Genomic DNA, 18417 nt, shown 5'->3' with positions numbered 1-18417 from the left:
ACAAAAGTTCATCGGAACTCCCAGACTTGCTCAAGAGCAAGACAATGGTCCTAATGTTTAGAACCACTCCCATCGATGATCAAGAGCTCTTGAAATGTTTATGTTGATCTTGAGAAGAATTGCCTTCTTTGTAATCGCTTGACTGGGCCTCTTTTACACTGCATGAAACCCAATATCAAAAGCCATATCCACTACTGGAAAAAGAAAGAAAAAAAACATGTTAAGTTGAAACCTGCAGCTTTTGGGATGAGGAGTAGTACACATGTGGAAGTCACATTCATGAGCTAACACCCAAATAATTTACCAGTGTTTTGAGGGCGTGCATTTATGCACTGCAAAAACCAACAGAGTTCCAGCAAGAGTTTTAAAAAGACATACTCCAAAGGTTGAATTCTTGATTTGGCTTTTTGTTGCCATTATGGCTGTAGCCTAGCATTTTAGCAACTTCTCACAAAACGTTTGCATGTGATACAAATCGGGAATACAGGGTTTGATTTCAGTTTAAATGCCCCTATTCTTCTCTCTTGTGTGTATGCCCACTTACTGATACAATTGCTCACAAATTTTGTACAACTTTTCTTTCGTGTGAATGCCCCTTATATTTATATAGATTTCAAGATGAATTCGTCTGTTTGGAGCCAAAAGGGCATGAACTCATTGTATTTTAAAGAGAAGGTTGAGTTCTGGGAAGAGGTGAAAAATAATTTGTGAGCGTTATCATTCTTATTATGCAAGTGTGGAAGAACATCAGATAAGACATGTTCCCTGAAGAGCATGGCTCTTCAAATGCCTTCATGTCTTGTAACATCGTAAAACTCGGGGGTAGGATTTTAACGCCACGTGTTCATGTAGTCCCATATACATCTTTCTGTGTACAGTGTTTGTAACTTTACCAAGACTTGGCCAAATTTCTTATCATTTTGGTGATTCCAGAACCTTGCAATACACACAAATTCTTATATGCTAGATGATCAACCTTTTCTGGTCGATTCCACACCGTTTCTTTCACAATGCAATCGCATGACCAGAACTCAACTTCATCTTTAACACAGAGTTAACACCCTTCTGACTCTGAACAGACAAGATCTCTTTTCTATAATAACTTCAGAACTAGATAAAGGTCCCCTCTGTTCAAGATACAGGATGTCAGCCCAGGTGCAGCTGCCAAGTTTATATCATTGTCAATTCATTCTTTCTTTCTTACTTATGATTTTTGTAGAAAGTTCAGCGGCTTCAAAAGTAGATCACCAAATTTGAAGGTTTCTGAAGCCATGTACATGTAGACACCGGTAACCACAGTATGATTTACATGTTAGACCAAGGTTAGACTAGACCTACATGTGTATACATGTATCACCTGTTAAGAGCTAGAGGGACAGCAACTCTTTTATTGGAGAGAATGGGTGTATTGTCACAGGACCATGTTAGTCTACAGATAGACTTTAAAGTTAAAGACCAGTTCTGGTCATGCGATTGCATTGTGAAAGAAACATTGTGGAATCAATCAGAAAAGGTTGATCATCATATTAGTATTAGTGTGTACTGCAAGATTCTGGAAGCATCAAAATGATAAGAAATTTGGCCCAGGCTTGGTAAAGTTACAAGCACTGTACTCAGAAAGATGCATATGGGACTACGCGACACGTGCTTGATATTAGTGCTGTAGTCAAACGTTTAACCGTCCGGTATCCGACCGCCCATGGCGGATTCCGTTTTCAATTGGACGGTTTCGTTTTCCCGATTTTTTTTTTTTTTTTTTTTTTTTTTTAAAGTTTCGATTTATGCCCCTCCACCTGGCACTATGCCTGGCAATGTCTCCCAGCTCAGTAATCTGTGTGTTGACTCACCACTCCAAAACTAGAACAACACTCCAATTTGTCTGTCATCTTGGTTTGAAAGTAATCTTTGTAATAGATCTCATCATCTCAATATGTAGTTTATAATAATAATTCATCCAACTTTTACACAAGGTTCTGTCCTAGGTCCTCTACTGTTTTTAATTTACATTAATGATCTTACACATTCTTCTAAAAACAACATTGTTACTATTATTTGTGACAAGTTCACAAGCACAAATCGGCCCCTTTAAATGCACCTCGCAGTTAAATAAAAGTTGCCGACAGAGTCGGTAAAAAAAAAAAAATTTAAAAACGTTTTTTTTTTTTTTTTTTTTTTTTTTTTTTTTTTTTTTTTTTTTAAATCGTTTAACCGAAAACCGTCCGGTTTTGACTGGCGGTTAAACGGAATTGGAGATATCCGTGATGTTACAGCACTACTTGATATCTATCAGGTCCAAATAGATATAATAATTTCCCAAATATATCAATTAGTAGGCGGTTTCCCGGCAAAATTTGTATCATTACATATTTAATAGTCAAAACAGATTCTTTCACATGATTGGTAATAAGAGCTTCCATTCATTCTTTTGAGAGGGGGCGTTTCCAAAACTGGTTGTACCTTTAATTTGACACTTTACCACACTTCTTTAAGTCTTGAGCAGAGCCTAGCTCTGTCAGTCTCTGGCTATGTCAGCTATAAAAGTACAAAGCCTATGCACTATGATGTCAGCCTAGTCTCACAGTGCAGACACTCTGTAGACAATACAACTCACAAGAGCTTGTGTCCACAAACTAGTCCTCTCCCATCCCACCTTTCCACTATGATAGTGCACATGTGGGCATTGCCTCAAGATATTTAACCCCAAAAAGAGGAACAGATGAGTTGATTTTGGACCAAAGTTTTTGGTGTCAAAGTGTAAGCGGGAAGGACCAAAGGTGATCCACTATCTAATGGGCTAGCAACTCTTCTGTTTATATAAACCAATTCCCCAGGATTTATCTCGCTTTCCATTCCAATTTGAGGGCCATGTGTTTCATATTTTTGAAAGATTCCCAAAACATACAAAGCCTTTTGGTCATTTCAGTGTACTTACATTTACCTCAAGTATGCTCAAGTTAACTTCTGATACTACTGTAAAACTACAAGTTTTGTGAATTATTTAGGATTACCATTTACACTGCATAATACTTTCATGGACTCCAAATATTAAGTATTCTGCCAACCTTGATGCAATTATTTTGTAGCAAGAATCCTCCAAAAAAACATCCTCAAAAAGTTTCACTTTTCAAGCGTGTGAAATTTTCTTGTTTTATCCTACGAAATATTGAAACTAATGTTGAAGCAGTTGAAATTCTCTTTCTAAATAAAAGATATGTAATAGTATATACAAATATACAGGGCCCTAAGTATAACAGTACTTAAAGTTTAAATAAAGTGATATGGCTAACTTGTTGAAATAATGCTAAATAAATAAAGGGAAAAGGACAAACATCCCTTAAAGTTCTAAGAGAAAGAAAGAGTGATTCTATTCCTGGGCCTATATGATATTTACTGGCCTAAAGGGGAGAGGGTACACATATATTTTCCAAACAAAGCTCATATTTTGCCAAGACAGAGGCAAGGTTTTAAACTATCTGTCATCATATTTCTTTTCACACATTAGGAAAAGAAATTTGGTGTACACAACACATATGATGGACGAATGGCAAAAGGGAACTCTGTTGTCTGGAAAACACAGCAGTTGTAAACAATTCTCATACTATATACAACAACATTCAGGCAAGTTGACCCTGACAAAACATCATCATGACAAAGGATGCCAAAACCACCTTTTGCTACAAACTGCATGAATTGCCATGCAATTTTCAAGCTTAAATTCCTTCTTCTTCTTCTTCTTCAAGATAATCTGCCTCCTTCAATACTGAAGATTCCTTACTCATCTTTATAGCTATAACTTAATTTCACAAAACTTAAAGGTAATACAAAGTTTTGGTATGGTGTCATGAATTCGGTTCAAATGAACATATTGGAAGCATATGCGATCCTACAATATTCAGTGATCGTTGTCGCGGTTGAAATCAAGTCTGAAGTTATGAGATTATAGATAATAAACTCTTTATGTTGTATAGCTCCCTCTCAAGGTTAAGGTATTACTTCAGCTATAAAACAATGTTTCTTGACTATATAATATCAACTGATAAGCTATTCCTGTTTGGTAATCATATATCACAACTACATATTCTGAAATTTTCAGGGTCAAAGCTTCCATATTATATGGTCGTAGACGCTATTTGAAATTTATCAAAATTTACCAGGAGCACTGATAAATTTTTATATTCAATTTTTCTCAAAAGCAGAAGTGTTTTTAGGTGCTAATTTTTTTAGTGCTTACAATACATTCACAGGGGCATCCACATATATCAAAATTGTAAAGAATCACTATTTACCCAATTTCAAAATTTCCCAAAACTTTATAATTACCTTTAAAAGTCTAAACATTATGATGGACTGGGTCAAGGTCAAAGGTCAAAGGTTAAAGGGTTACTAGGTAAGATAAACATTGCCCATAGACACCATATGGGGTCAATCACAGTCTTTGGTGAATTCCAAGATGAGGGGAAGTGCAAAGAAAAGAGTTGTCAAATATTTAACCTACTAATGTACTGGAAAATTGTACATAAAATATAAAGATCGGCACATAAATAAATCAAAATAGAAAGCAATTTAAAATGTTTAAATATTGATGTCATTATATAAATCATATTTTAAGGCGACAGATGTATCTCTCTCTCTCTCTCTCTCTCTCTCTCTCTCTCTCTCTCTCTCTCTCTCTCTCTCTCTCTTTCTCTCTCTCTATTGAATGATGATACTAATCATACAAATTATGAAAATGTTAAGGAGGATGACAATAATAATAATTTCAATTAATTTCTTCTTTCTTTGCCGGAAGAAGGCACAATAATAATATTAATGATGATGATGATGATGATGATGATGATGATGATGATGATGATGATGATGATGATAAAAAGAACAAGAACAAGAACGATAGGAGGATCAAAGCAAAGGAGGAGGAAGAAGATTTTTTGTTTATATAGCACCTTTTCAATTAAGCAACTGATAAAGCTCTCTCCCAACCCACCCACCCCTTCTCTCTCTCTCTCTCTCTCTCTCTCTCTCTCTCTCTCTCTCTCTCTTTCCCTTTCTTTTTATCTCTCTCCCCGTCCCTCCCTCCTCCTTTTCCCCCTCCAAAAAATTAATAGAATTATCTGTACCCCTCCATGTGACTGCTTGACCCTAGTAAGGTACTTGAATAGCCATTGTCTGTGAGCAAGTTCATTACATGTACTGCATCAGTGACTCACTCATCAAAAATAAATTTTGAAATATGCGGCTTGATTGTATAGCGGATGAGACATGTAGCACGTAATTGAGACAAATTCATCATAATACTTCAATGGATATGCAAGTCACCATCATCGTGGAGGAGGCACACACAGAAGTCATTATGGTGGGACTACATGACAGCTTATAACACAGAGTGAATGGTAGACCGAGTGTGAACTGAATAATTCATTCATTTTATTTGGCGACCTGAATGTTTTGTACTGGAATTGTATTTCGATACTGCCGAGGAATAAGTTTTGTTGCGTTTCATAGACAACACTACCCTACATGTAGATGCCAACTTAGCCTATGCATGGGCAGATTTTGACACTTATCCTAATTGATTAAACAATAACATTTCTCCTAATCTTGAGTTCTAGCAATAACAAACTAAAATTTCAGACAGCGTGTCCACACACCAAACAATCTATCCCGAAACTCTATAACGAAACGTCGTATAAAGAATCATCATATTAATTTCAAAGTGTCCACACACAAGAAACGTCGTATAAATAATCATCGTATACATTCCAGGAGTGTCCACACACAGAAGAAAGTAATCCTGAAACTTAACAGCGATATGTCGTATAGGTGCGCAGTTTGCTACTGCGGTCATGAAATGGAAGCGAAAAATGAGAGGTCTGGTCTCCTTTCGCTCGAGGTCACGTTAAGCCCCGCCCAGTTAGTTACACTAGTTACACTCCCCCTGTCCACACACAACATTTTCTGTGATTAGGCGTGATTAGGCGTGACTCTTTATTGAGCTTCAGTTCAAAACGATGCCCAAACCTGCGTTTCGTTAGACTAGTTTCGTTATACGACGTATCGTTAGTGAGCGTCCACACACACAATTTTCATCGTAAAACTATCGCGAAACGGTATCACTATCGCAAAACAGTATAGCTTCTATAGAAAACGGAAAACATTGTGTGTGGACAGGGGGATAGATGCAAACCAAATTCAACTCAGAGTGAGCTATCAAAGCACTTCACAAACATAAGTACTAAACCTTTCCGTGTGCATTTAGTGAATAAGATTTACAGAACATACCGTAGTCAGTTTACATTTAGTTATCAAACCAATTAATTTATAGCAAGAAGGAGTACTGTAAAACATGAAACATTTTACATATAACATTTTTGTTCATTGTTCAGAACGCCCATTTTCAATTTTTCATCGCAAGAAACTTGCACAAGAATTGCAAAAGTGTAGTGCAGTATCAAATGTGTTGAAGTGCTTTGCAGCATAAACTGTCACAAATCTGAAACACATGCAAAATTCACAAACATTGCATGACTGCAAAGGTTTCTTTTATAGTGAACAGTTCAAACTTACTTTTAACTGATTTCTCTTGAAATAACAGAACTCAATTTATAAGCAAATTAGCTTAAAATATAATCAGCAAGTACAAATAATAGGTTTAAGAAATCTCATTTTATTTAAATTCACAAGCATTATTTTTCTTCCTTTCAACTTTGGATGCTTTACAAGTGCATTGTTTGTGTTCAGTGCGCATGTTTTGATAATGCATTGTGTACATGCCTTTCTTTGTACATCCAAAGAGCGCATCTGGAAGACGCCTAAACTTCAATTGCCAATATCGTCAGCTTCTAATTAGCCTGAAATTTACCCTGAAAATCGATGAAGACATGATGGGAAAAGCAGACGTCAGCTCAGAAAGCAATTTTGCACTGGAATTACCTTGAAAGAGGGAATAGGAAAGCCAGTTCACACAGTGACACATTTATATAGGACATAATTATTGAAACATGTTATAAAATGACTCATGTATTATTAAATGTTGTATAATGAGATTAAACATTGTATAAAGAAACGTCTTGAGATCAGAAGAGGTCAGCTGACCAATGTGTGTCAGTACTGAAAAACAGCTGGTCGATCATCAGTGCACACTCACTATAAGCACTGAACAGTTATATAATTTTCATACAGTCAAACCTGTCTATAGTGACCGCCAAGGGAAACACAAGAAGTGGTCTTTGTAGACAGGTTCCTTTAGTACATGTTTCAATGAGAAACCATTTTCAAGGGAAACAAAAAATGTGATCTTTGTAGACAGGTGGTCTTTGTAGACAAGTGGTCACTAAAGCAGATTTGACTGTACAGCATGATGTGAAAGTGGATCAGGACTGATACTTTCTTAGATTTTGTCCGTAAATTTTTTCAGTCATCCATTTCACTATAAGATACAAAGCTTCATTTAACGATGTTCAGAATAGAACAAATGAATCAAATGATGTGTAGCTATTACTGTTTTTGTATGTGTGTACACCTAAACAATTAATGTTGGTAGTCTGAATGGGTTATAAAGCTAGATTATAAAACTAGAGTAGATCTGAATAAGCAGACTTGATGAGAAAGAAAAGGATGAATGAATGAATGAATGCAAGGAGTGGGACAAAATAGAACAGTAGAGGAGAGAGATTTCATTCAATTAAAGCTAACAAGATAGCAATTAGGACTTTCAAAAAATAATCCTGAGGCTGTTTCCATAGATTTGTGCATCACCTAGTGAAATGGGCTAACATTGCTACAATAACGTTTTAAACGACCTGATCATGATTTCTATGGGATATAGTAGGGCATTGAAATTGCAACACAATAGCAACTACTTTAGAAAAAAAGCGATTTCAATAGTATACCCTTTTATAAAAATCATGTTTGGACCTAATAATACATCTTTGTAATGTTTGCATGTTTAAAAGGTGATGTACAAGGCCATTGGAATCACCTTCTAAATAGTTGAAATTGATTCAAAAATGAATCTAGATTGATTTTTAAAGCTCTAGGGAAAACATTAGTTTGCCCAATAGGAAATTTATTGGATGTCCACATCCTACCCAGATTAACAAGAAAAGAATGACCGAATGCGCTTCACAAGTGTCATTTTCCTCGTTATTCGGTTTGATTCCATCTCTAGTGGCTGTCATAGAATCCTCAGGTAAACTAAATTTGATGATGATGTCAGTAATTAATATGAAAAAAACACCTGCCCCCAAAACCTCCAGAAATTTTTTTTTAGTCTGGGAAAAAATAAAATCGCCCCATAGAAAATACTACCCCTTTCCTCCACCCCCAATACAAGATTGTCATGGGAAATGGTTATTTGCAAGAAATATGGGCCTAAACTCCTAACAATTATTTGTATTAGAACCTTTTAATATCCAAGATATATATCGTGTGCACATGACCTCTAATTAGTTCCAAATAATTATTAGGTGGAAAATTGTAACTTTTCTGATTACTTTCATACATGCTAAATGTAATTTTACCTATAAATTTGTGTAAAACCCAACTTCCTATGGTCACAACTGAAAAGATTGGTGAGCTGATAACCACATACTGCAGCCTAAACCATATCATACTCCATATAATGTACAAGAGATGAGTATCATACTGCACATTGCCAACATAGTGAGGCCCCATGGGATAATGTACAAGAGATGAGTATCATACTGCACATTGCCAACATAGTGAGGCCCCATGGGGAAGGTGATTATTGGTAAAGTGTGCTTAACAAGTATTCAGGGAAAATGAGGGGGTCCCAGAAAAGGGTAGGAAAAAGAGAGCTCCACACACATTTAGCAATGAAGGCATGCATAGGCTATGTATCCATGTTCATCCGTCAAATTTTCTTTGTTTCTTGTATGAAATTGCTCCTCTGTTATACAGCAATGTACAGTCAAACCTGCTTTAGTGACCACCTGTATAGAAAGACCACCTGCCTACATATGCAAAGACCACATTTTTTGTTTCCCTTGAAAAATGGTTTCTCATTGAAACATGTACATGTACCTTATTAAAGGAAACTGCACATAAAGACCACCTGCCTATAAAGATCACTTTTCATGGACCCTTGGGTGTTTGTTATAGACAGGTTTCACTGCATATACTGTTTCATTTGCAATATGTTTTTAAATGCCAGACGGAATGGGGTGGGTTGGAAGAAAAGGATGCAATCAACAAAATTGTATTTGTGTGTGTGGGGGGGGGGGGGGTGGGGGTACCTTTTTAAATTAATCTTTTGTATTCTTGGGAATTTATGCAATCATGGCCCACAGAGAGAAATCACATTAAACAAATGCTCTTTACATATGGCAAAGACTTTTGAGGGAGAAAGCACATTGTCCTCAAGCCCTGTCTTATAATTTTGTTCTCTTTAGTTGTTGTTGTGATGGATGGTTCGGGGGGAGGGGTGGAGGAGGTGTCCACTAGGGACTCACATGCACAAACACTTCAAACTGAATATAGACACAATCATACTTATGTTCCCTCGTGTAATTATGAACACAATATGCTAATTCAACTCATTGTACCGAAACCCCACTAGCATTTATTCGCTCTGGCCTATCCAACCAGTCGAAACGGATCAATTTTATTTATTATGATTACCCTTCGGATATCGAGGGGTAATGCTAGGCCTCATCTTCCAGAGATAGACTTGCAAGAGGGGCATGGAGGGGTGCAAAGGCAGACAAGATACCGGTATACAGAATTAATCTGAAGAGGGGCATGGAGGGGTGCAAAGGCAGACAAGATACCGGTATACAGAATTAATCTGAAGAGGGGCATGGAGGGGGGCAAAGGCAGACAAGATATAGAGAATTAATCTAAAGAGGTTATATACAGCACATGATCCAAAGACAAATTGCACCATGCACTTAAGTCCTAATCATATTTTCATCCGTCCAATTAACAGTCGCTACATGTATACTAAACTTAACCTAAAACCCAGTTGCAAACCTATTCCTAATCCAATTTATAACCCTTTTATCTTTGATGAAAGAAGCCTGCAGCAATTCACTTGTCTAATTGATCATTGCCTGAACTGGCTTAAGTACTTATACAGGAAAGCAAATGAATCTTGAGATGGGTCTGAAGGGTAGAAAACACAGGACTTAATTATCTTGCCCTTTGATGATTAGATAAATATTCTTCAACAAGAGAAAATCAATAATGAGTATGGCAAAACAGAAACACATGTAGCAAGCCCGCTGTATCATCAAATTCAAATGTCTTGCCAGACACAACTAGTCTGCACTCAGACTCTGCAGGCACAGCATCTAATGTGACACTCAACATAATTCTATAGCCTCAAGTCTTGAGCCGAGCCTATAGCTCTGTCAGTTCCTGTGTCCAATAAGTACACAGCCTACAGTATAGGGTGCAGTACACCGTGCAGTCGATATAATCTCTACGTTCAGACACCCTGTTAAATGCACTAAAACCAACAAGAGTAATTTGTCTGCACACACGACATCAAGGGCCATTGATATTTCCTTTCATGATGGTTGTTTCATTCTGAACAGCCATTTAACATTCAACGACATGCCCTCACAGGCTAATTGATGAGGCAGATTTGGATGTTGTTGCAAGGCAACGGAACATGAATGTTTAATTCATGTTGCCTTGGAGGGGGGTGGAATGTCATTAAGGTTCAAGTGCTCATTATTATTCAAGACTTGTACCACTCTTCCTCAGTGAGAAGAGGAATTCATGTACCACTCTTACTGAGAGAGAAGAGGAATTCATGTTTGATAATTAGTTTCTCATGCTTCCAGCCTTGGCAACATTTTTCTATTCCATACTGAATATATTAGATTATCCTGAAACTATCGCTCAGGAATCATTCCTTTCTTTTCATTCAATTCAATTCTTAGTCTACCACCTCCCCCCCCCCCCCCCCCCCTCCCCCAATAAAAAATACCTCTCAAATCTTCATAGTGGTAACTAATTCTCTTAGAATTTATCTACTGTACCCTTCTCTTCATGTAAATATGTTACTTCTGCTCTTATTACATATTCTATAATCCTCATTCAATCTCTCACATCTCAATACATAACACCTTTTCTTATAAGTGAAAATGCTTCTCTTTTAATAGGAAGGGGCTGTTCCTAGATTTTGTAAGAAAGGGCACAATATATATTGCCATTAGGTGCGACACCTTTTGTATAATTTGTATAAAGGTATTCAAGATTGCCTTCAAGGGAAGGGTAGGGGTTGTTAAATATGCAAGTCAAACAAATGTTGAACAGGTACTCTGTAGCTAATAATAAAAAATATGTAGCTGCATTATAAGCTAAGTAATTAGTATAAAAATGTCATGCCAAGTAAAAACTGGTTCCTACCTTGACATCCAGATTGTTTTTGTTTTTTAATATCAAACCAGGGATATGTGAGTTTAAACTACTTTTTCTCTCTCACTACATGACAGAGGAGGCACGCACAAAAAGATGCAGGTTGGGATGAGAAAGTAGGAATCAGTTCTGAGACTAATAAAGGAGCTGGTGAGACAAAACTAGAGGCAAGGCATGTGTTAGTCCACTGGCTCTGAGTAACTCTGGAATTCAGTATGGAACACATTTCTTATTAAGATTCTTCATCTCAAACTTCCCTTTCCTTAATTTCAATATCTAGTTAGTTGGACCATGCATTGACCATTCCGATGCATACTGATAAAAAGGTCTTACGTGCATGCCTATAGGGTCCATGGTACATTGTGTGCTCGGTTCCTTGAAAGGAGTTGTATTCCCTCAGGTCTGCATCTGATCAAACTAGGGGCTGAGAGAGTACACAACACAGCTAGGTCAAATCATGGATCTTACAAGTAAAATCTGTTATTAAATGAAAGGCTTGCTACAGTGCAATACACACCCTGGATGAGTAACAGTTGATAGGACACTTTCAAATTAAAGGCATGATATCAATTAAAATTATACCTACCTACTATTGAAGTAGATAAATTATACATCAATTTGGCTGAACAAATATGAGAACTATTGTAACATCCCTGAGTTTTTTGTCCACCTCTCTTTCGCTTCATCTTCATTCTAATTTCTCCTCCTTGTTTCTTTCTTCATATTACATGTATTCACATTCCATTTCTCCTTCTAGCATTCTAGGCAAAATGCCGATATTCCTTTTCACCCTCCACCCCCCCCCCCCCCCACCATCTAAACTCTTATTTTATCTTTCCTTGGTTTATTCTACTTATCACCTTTAAATAAAACCCATATTTCAATCAACAGAGTTTAATTACTTTTTTTGTCATCACTGTAATTATTGCCTCAAATGGATTAATACACAAAGTGAATCAAATGAATTGCTTTATTAGTAAACATTCATCTCTTGTAAAAGAACTAGCATTGACATAAAACCGATAAAACCAATAAAAAACCTCATTATGTAAAGCTCAACAAATAATTCCAATCAATCAACTGCTTTGTAGACATTACATTCTGTTTTTGTTTCACGAACCTTACACAATATCCCTTCTATTCATAACACCTATACATCAATGCCTCCTGCGTGAAGAGAGCCCCGATATATTTGTATAGCAAGGCTCATTTTCATATATTTTGCCCCCATTTCTCAATCATATCAGCACACCCTCACAAAAAATTGCAAATTTCAAAGAAAGCATCGGAAACCTTCATTACTAAACACCTCTGGGTCTACAAAGGTTTACAATTACCCCCTTAATCCTCAAATTGGTATGAAGAGGCATATCTGGGGTACGGGAGAAGAGAGGGGCGAGATGAAATATAATCCGCCCAAACCCATGCAAATGCGCTACTGAGGTGCCAAATTTGCATAGCAATTGAGCATTTTACGCCACGCCGTGGGGTCATTAAACGTGCCCAGTCCTTTCATCCGTGCATGCATTAATTGCACGGCAATCAATAATTTTACGACGCATCTTTTTTTAGTCGGAAGGGCTGGTGACGGCTATGTTGAAGAAAGGACTGTGTTATAGATATGGTAGTGACCACCCTAAGCATCACAATGTAGACATACATGTTTGTGTGTACACAGTATTAGCAAATTCAACACCCGGCTATGGTAAACAATAAATCTCCTTAAAAACATGAATTATAATCAATAACCACATAAAAGATAAGACAGTAAATCTGCAATGGGCGTTATTGTTTTTTAAGGAGCAGTTGTTGTTTATTCATGATAAAGCGATTTAAGTGAATGGATGTATGTACATGTATAACTCCTCAATGGATGTATCTCTGCCCCTTCACCCTCAACCCCCCCCCCCCCTTTTTTTTTCTCTCTCTCTCTCTCTCTCTCTCTCTTTGATTTGTAAACAAAGATGCAATTCATGACCCTGCGCTTGTCATTAGATAATTGTTCCATCGTATATAGGAAACATGTTTCCAAAGCAATGATATGTCTACAGGATATTTTTTTTTAAGTACTGAAAAATATATTACTGATCACATATTTTACAACAAACAGGGCAGTCGCATGCATAATAACTATGTGTTTGGTCAATCAGAACTTTTTCCATCCTGCATGTCAGTCTGATTTTGCTCAACCATTATAGACTGCTGATTTTCTATTAATATAATATAATCAGCATTTGATTTATAAACAGATTAGCTCCAATTTTTTTAGTCATATGCTTAACTGACAAAGAGAAATATTAATATTCTTTTACCTTTTTCTGTTCCCCTGCTGGCCTCTGCTTATCCGGAAGCTTTGGTAAAGGCCTCACCTTCAACCTCACCTTTCCTTTTCCTCCTCCTCCTCCTCCTCCACCTCCTGGCTTCTTCTGTCCCACCTTCGCTGATTTGGACATCATCTTTCAGCTTTCAAATGCTTCACTGACACACCTTTAGAAGATGGATAAATGTAAGATTTCTGGACAGTTCTGATCCCACAGCTTAGCTGGAAGACATTGCAGAAGACACTTTTTTAGCAGAAATACATTTCCTGCACAACTTTTAAAAAGCAGTGTTGGTGATATATTTATGCTTCCTATTCAGAGTTGGACATCATTTTTGAAGAAATAAACACAAATTCCACAATATGTCTCTCTTATTGCGATCCAACTGACAGAGTTCCACACATTTTATAAATCCCTCTGTTGCAACACTTTATCATTGCTGGTGACTGATCTGAGAAAGGCAACAAATTGTACTTCCTGAATACACACAAAATCCACAATATTTCTCTTCAGTTTTGATCCAACTTGCAAAGTGTTCAAACGTTGATCTCCTTCATACATTAATTGGCAATGTTGGTGATTGTTTATGTAGTTAATAACAAACATGTTTTCCTCAAATTCAACATCATTTTGAAGAATCACAAATGAAATCCACAAGATATATCCTCAGTTTTTATCCAACTTGTGAAGTGGCAAAGCAAAGGAGTTACCATGTTTAAAATCATTGGTTTCAGCATAAATTCCTTTCTTGTACTAATTTGGATAGCAGTGTCAGTAGTTCTGGATCTAGATCTGGATCTATACGATGCAGGGCCCTACTGGGCATAAATGCATTGGTTGAAAAAGGGCGCTGGGGTACTTACAGAATGTGCTGGTTCATGTGGAGTTTAAGGTGCTGTAAGGTGCTGTAATCCAAATGGTTCCATTCATTGATGGAAGATGGAAAGTCTGAGTTCCTGTAATTTTCAGGTTGTGCTCTGATTGGGCTTGTAGCAGTTGCTGTATGAAATTTAAGAGAAAGTTTTTTCTCAAATTAATCAACATCATTGAACATTTCAAAAACTTTGCTGTTATACAAATAAGGATAACATTCCACAATATTTCTTCTCAATTTTGATATAAGTAGTGTTAGTTTTTACTCTGTTTTTGTTATTTAATTTCTACTTTTATTTATTTTATCAATTTCATGCTGGTGAAGTCAACAGAAATGTTTTCAAAACGTTCGACATGATCATCCAGCTTCCACTCACTCCTGATCACATTCATCAAGTTGAATTCCAAAAGATTATTCTTAAAATTTTGATCCACCAACTCACAAGAAGAGTATCCAAGAATGATTCCTTACCTACACTACTCCAGCAGTGTTTGTGATTGTTGAATAAAAGTTAAGAAGCAAAAATATTCCTTAGAATTGGACACCATCTCCAATACGACATTTTATTTCATACTATTAAAAGAATGTCCTAAATCTGCTTTACCTACATGTAGCAACAATTGATGTAGTCAATCTGAATGCTAACGACTAATGTAATGACCTCTCTCCAAAGATTCTCTCAAATTCAATTTTTGGTATGGAAATTAACATTAAAAAATAACCAAAGTTTATAGCTTGTCATTACCAAAATCCTACATGTTTATACTATGATATAATATGCAGGCATAGACAGTCCAGGATTCTGCATAATTGTTTTTAACAATTACAAATTTTTCAGTCTCAAAAGCTGAAAAAGGTTACATTGTGTACTTCAGGAATTCCAGATGAGACAGAGTATAAAATCTATAAAATAAAATGGGGGAGGGGGGGGGGGCAGCACGTGCACAAGCCGGTTGCCCCCTCTCACCCATTGAAAGTGTTCTCTGCTGGTCCAAGGAGTAGTCATATAAATGACAGCTCATATTAGCTGTTCATGCAGTGTCAGATCTACGTCTATGGTCAGATAAAATGGGGGAAGTCAAGAGTAATTTTTAAATAAAATTGAGGGAAATATGCATCAAACAACATGTGAACAAATCAATTGAACTGAATTCCTCATTTATTATTTACTCATGTAATTCTACACAAAATTATTAAATACATTAACAAAAATTAACAAAAAACATAACAAAAATTAACCCTCATCAGACATCACTGTCATTCAATATCTGCAATGGGAATTTATTATGTCAATGTACATTTCATAACCATATTTCCAGTTATATTGTATTTTACTGTAGATATGACAATATTAGTGCCCTGAATTTTGTCCTGTCTGCCTTTTATTTTAACAATTAAAACTGAAATTGAACGAATAGCAGGCCTACATTGATAACTTTCACGGTCTTGCATCAGATCCGTGTACACAACAATGCATGACACTTTCATTGTCAACACTTGCACATGTCAACAATCATTTTCAGACATACAGGACAAACATGCATTCAATTTACTCGTATTTATAAACATTAAAACAAAGACTTACATTTCCAACATCTTGGATAGCTTCTAGGGAAAGTCCTTCCGTGATAAATGAAGTTTGCCTGGCGAAAATTCCTCTAAAATCCTTGGTAATATCACGATATCATCACGATGATCTACGGATTTCCTCTCGATTTACAACCACTTGGAGTATTTTCTTGCCAGCTGATTGAGCTACACACGTGCACCTGTTATGATATCGCATCTTCCGTTCTTGTATTTACAGCTACGCTGATTGGCCCAAAATGACGGTTGTACCCACTAAGTGTCGAAGGGAGGCACTGCATCACCAACGTTAGAGGGACATATGAGACATGGAAAATACGACTAACTGAATGCAACTAGAGATGGCGCTATTAAACACACTGTGCCGCAGATTCGTTTGGGGAAGACGAAGTTTGCTCATTTTCTATGTGCTGTATTTTGGAAACAGCTTGTAAATGGTTTAAATATAATGGCTGTTGTTTTCTCAAAATTATGCTGTAGTAAGAGCGAGAAATTGAAATAATGACAGAAATATAAGGAAACAGTGAACGAAAGAGAGACCAAGATAGAAATATAGGGGAGGGGAAGAGAGAGAACGAGAACGAGATCAAGAGGGAGAAAGGAAGAGAGAAAAACATGTTAAAGACAACATAATAGAAACGGGGAGAGAGCAACAGGAATATAAGAGCTAAGATAATAATGGAGTGAGAGAGAAAGAGGAAGAGAGGAAAAGAGAGTGAAAGAGCGAGAGAGAGAGAGAGAGAAAGCCCGAGGGAGAGTATCGGGGTTTTAGCTGACATGATTGACAAACATAATATTTGAAAGCTTAAAAGGAAGAGTTTGATTGAAATCGGACAAGCATGAACACAGTTATGAATAAAACTTAATTTAAGTAGGCAAATGGATTAATATGTCAATGTGATCTAGTACGATCGCAAAGATCTTGTTTTTACCTTAAAAATAATGTAATACATAATGAATGCATGAGCAAATTACACCACCTGATATTGTATTCGTATTTATTAGAAAAGTTCATTCACAATCTACATGCATATACTGTTTTATGAGATATAAATATGACAACAAACATTACAAAATCAGATAAAAAGTACAGGGTATATGCGAACAATATGAAATAAATTATAACTATTCCAATATGCACTATTTCAAATGAGAATCAATTGTGTTGACATGTTACCTACCTAAGTATATTATACAAATAGTGGCGAATCATTAAAGATTGAGTGATTTTATTTGATTTATTTACCAACAGCAAATAAGTATAATACATTTCATACAAAATACAATAAAGAAGTTATTGGTTGGTAAAATGAGCCAGATAATAATATAGTCTAACTCCTTCACAAGGTATTTTGATTTAAGTAAAGTACTTATCAATATATTACAATAATATACAAAATAATGAATGAATCAGATATCAAATAGAACGTTTGTTCATACACGTATACAAATTCTTTTGAATGAATTTTCATTCATGATTTGTCAAACAAATGTGTTGCAACAGAACTCCGAAACCTATTTCTAGACTTGGTTAATCTGACATTAATATGTAATCTAAAACTAAATGAATAAATTAACACTGACATTTCAGAAAGCTAACATTTTGTATTGTATCTTATTAACATTTATTTCCTTCTCAACAGCACAATATAAAACACAATGTATATATACATGATATATGTAACAATTATTTCAACATAGAGTATACCGTAAATAACTCAGATACGGAAGGAGGCGAAAACCCGGAAAGCATAGCTTGAGTTGGGAACGCCCATAATAAATTAACACAGTTACCGAAAGAACATTATAGATATTATTATGAAAATTACATTGTATATAACAGAACATCATAATAAGTCCATTATTAATCAATACAATTTACAATCTTGAATTTGAATTTTGTACGCACACCAATTTCATGAATGTTGTTATAAATAAAAACATCATTATGGTTGAATTTTTACCTAACTTGTTCGTGTTTATACATGATTCGGGTGATGAACTCGAATAGGGACCTTTTTCGACCCCCGGTCTAACTTGGATGTATAGAGTAGTGAAGTGTGACGTCATCAAAAAAAAAAAAAAAATCTATTTTTGGAAATTCATAACGTTACGAGCCAGAGCAATATAAGACTGAGTTCCTATAGGACATTTATTTATTCAGATGGTCGTATCTCAGCCAATACATAACATATTCAATTGGTTTTGACAGTTGGACATTATTTTTGATGCTCTTTTGGAAAATGAAGAAAA

The sequence above is a fragment of the Strongylocentrotus purpuratus genome, unplaced genomic scaffold (genome assembly GCF_000002235.5).
Source record: "Strongylocentrotus purpuratus isolate Spur 01 unplaced genomic scaffold, Spur_5.0 spur5_scaffold_17, whole genome shotgun sequence".
Classification (NCBI taxonomy): Eukaryota; Metazoa; Echinodermata; class Echinoidea; order Camarodonta; family Strongylocentrotidae; genus Strongylocentrotus; species Strongylocentrotus purpuratus.
Note: the sequence above shows the minus strand (reverse complement) of the source record.